Source organism: Gossypium arboreum, chromosome 11 (assembly GCF_025698485.1).
Source record: "Gossypium arboreum isolate Shixiya-1 chromosome 11, ASM2569848v2, whole genome shotgun sequence".
NCBI classification, from domain to species: Eukaryota; Viridiplantae; Streptophyta; class Magnoliopsida; order Malvales; family Malvaceae; genus Gossypium; species Gossypium arboreum.
The window spans coordinates 32,629,698-32,632,585 of record NC_069080.1 but is presented as its reverse complement, the minus strand read 5'-3'; positions in this window follow the sequence as shown (position 1 = coordinate 32,632,585).

Here is a 2,888-nt window from a genome sequence, read left to right as displayed (position 1 = left end):
TTAAATTGAAAGTAGGGACTAAATCGAATAAGTTGCAAAATTTGCATACTAGAAATTTTAGTATGAAATTGTTTTGAAATATTTATTAGGAGGTCTTAAATAGCAATTCTACCAATTTTAAGTTCATGGACAAATTTAGGACATGGAAGGAATTTTTGGAAAGTTTAGTAGTAAGGGTATTTTAGTCATTTTGATATTAAATGAAATAAAATGGGAAAAATAACACAAAATAGTCATCTTCCTATTTAGTTGCTGCGAAACTTCACTCTCTCCATAGCTAGGATTCTTCAACTTTCAAGCTCCATAGTAAGTGATTCTAAGCCCGCTTTTAATGTTCTTTACGTTTTTGGAATCCGGAAGCTCGATTAAGCTTATGCTAGTAATAATTTAACCTAGGGTTCATATTTGGAAAAATACCCATAGGTGAAATTTGTGTATTTTGATGTTTTATGATAGAATATGAGGTTTTAAATTGTGTTAAATAATTTGTGCTACTCGGTTTTAAGTGAAAACGAGTAAAAGCAGATAATCGGTAAAAATACCTAATGTTCATAACTATATGATAGAGTGGGAATTTGATGTTGTTGTAGAAGAGAAAATGTTCAGCATATCATAAAACATAAGAATAAGGGCTGAAATTAAATTCCAGAGCCTAGGGGCAAAATTGTAATTTTGTAAAAGTTAGGGGCAAAATGTAATTTTTCTACAATGTGATTTTTGGATTGAAATAAATAGTATGAGTATTAAATGAGCTAAATGTGTTATTATAGATCAAGAAAGGCGCTGAACCCGACCTCGAGCAGGGAAAGAAAAAGTTTTGGACTAAATTGCAAAATTTTCATATTTTGCACCAAGGTAAGTTGTATGTAAATATTACAATAATTTCATGTACATTCTTATATTTCAGCCTATTATATAAATATACTAGCTGATGTTAAAATATAAATTGACTATGGGAAGAATGGAAATAAATACTGAGAGAGAGATCCGGTTGAACATTCTGAGAGATCGAATGAAATAGAGGGCGTAGCTAGGTCACATGTATGATGCTGAGTGCACATCATGTGTACAAGAAAGCTACGAGACACCCTGTAGTAGCTAGGTCACATGCGTGATACGAGATGTATCCCATGTAGACAAGAGAGCTACGTGAAAGATAAATGTAGCTAGGTGCATGCGTGATTCCAAGTGAAGGACACCATGTAGACAAGAGAGCTACGTGAAAGATAAATGTAGCTAGGTCGCATGCGTGATTCCAAGTGAAGGACACCATGTAGACAAGAGAGCTACGAGACAAATCGGCTAGGTCGCATGAGTGGTACTAAGTGTTCCCCATGTGTACAAGAGAGCCGAACTAAATGAAGTATGATGGTGGGGTCATGTCTTTCAAACCGTTAAATATCGAGGATTGATCCGAATTGTTCAACGGGATGGTTTTGTGGTGACATTGTGGTTTGGACCTACACTTATAGTGAATGAAATGTGGTGAAAATGAATTGTGGCATATACATATATACGATAAAATGAGGTTAGCATAAAGAATGTGTGAAAGAGTGAAATTAGTATTAAAACTGTTTTTAGATGGCAGCAGTGACGTGACTTTGAAAAATCACCAAAATAGGAGGAATATAATTAGAGGTTTAATGAGATGTGAAATTAAAGCTTAATGAGTCTACTTTCATATAAAAGAAGCAGGGCAAGCAAAGGAATTCTATATTTTGAGATATTTACAATTGTAACTGACTTGCTCAGGATGAATACGTGATCCCCTGTTTCCACTTTGAAAAATCATTAAAAATTGTACAAAGCAAACTAAGAAATATAGTTTACATGCCTAAATTCCTTATTGAGACTAGTTTTAAATACAACAGACTTCAGGGTTGTTTGAGTTATGTACTGAGAGAAATTCAATTCGTAGTGGACAGAGGTCAGGCCAGTCGAGCTGTGTAACAGGGGAAACTTTAACTAATAAAATGTACTAATCTGCTGAACCAAAATTATAAAAAAATTTAGCAAGAAGCTTTATGAGTCTAGATTCAGGAAATTTTACGGATATGAATTTCGAGTTTTGTAACTCGAGTTATGATTTATTTAGTGAATATGACACAGCAGAGACAGCTTAATCAAGTAGAATAAGTAGTGAAGTTAAAGTAGACATACTTGAATTGTTGTGTAAACATGTTAGATTCTTAAATTAGTATTTACATACTACTTACTAAGCTATAAGCTTACTTGCTTTCTCTCTTTTGTCTTATAGTGTTCTCCACTTGCTCGAGAGTCAAGGATCGTGAAGATCTACCCGCACTATCATACTTTGGGGTATTTGAACTAAATGTTTTGAATTTATGGCATGTATAGTAGGCAAAAATTATTTTGTTATGTGTCATATTTGTCTAGGTTTAAAATATTAGTTACAAGATTTCGACCAGTTACTTTGTACAAGCCATAAAAGTTGGCTAATATTGTTCAAGATATATGTTATACGATGCATTATCAAATGGGATGACATATTTCTATCTTGGTATATGTTATGTTCGGTAATACCTTGTATCCTGCTCCTACGACGAGAATGGGGTAAGGGTGTTACACTGTGACACGGGCGTGTTTAGTGGCCGTGTGAGGCATACGGCCTGTTCACACTGGCGTGTGACCCTTAAATGTTGAAAAATTTTATATGTTTCTCAAATTTTGCAAATGCTATCGGTTTAGTTCCGAACCACTTCTAAGCATGTATTAAGGTCTCGTAGAGCCTTATAAGGGACAATGTGAATTATTTGAATGGATTTTATATATGAATGCATAAATGTATTTGTTTTTTATGTGAACGATGTGTATTGATCGGTAATGCCTCGTAACCCTATTCTGGCGACGGATACGGGTTAGGGGTG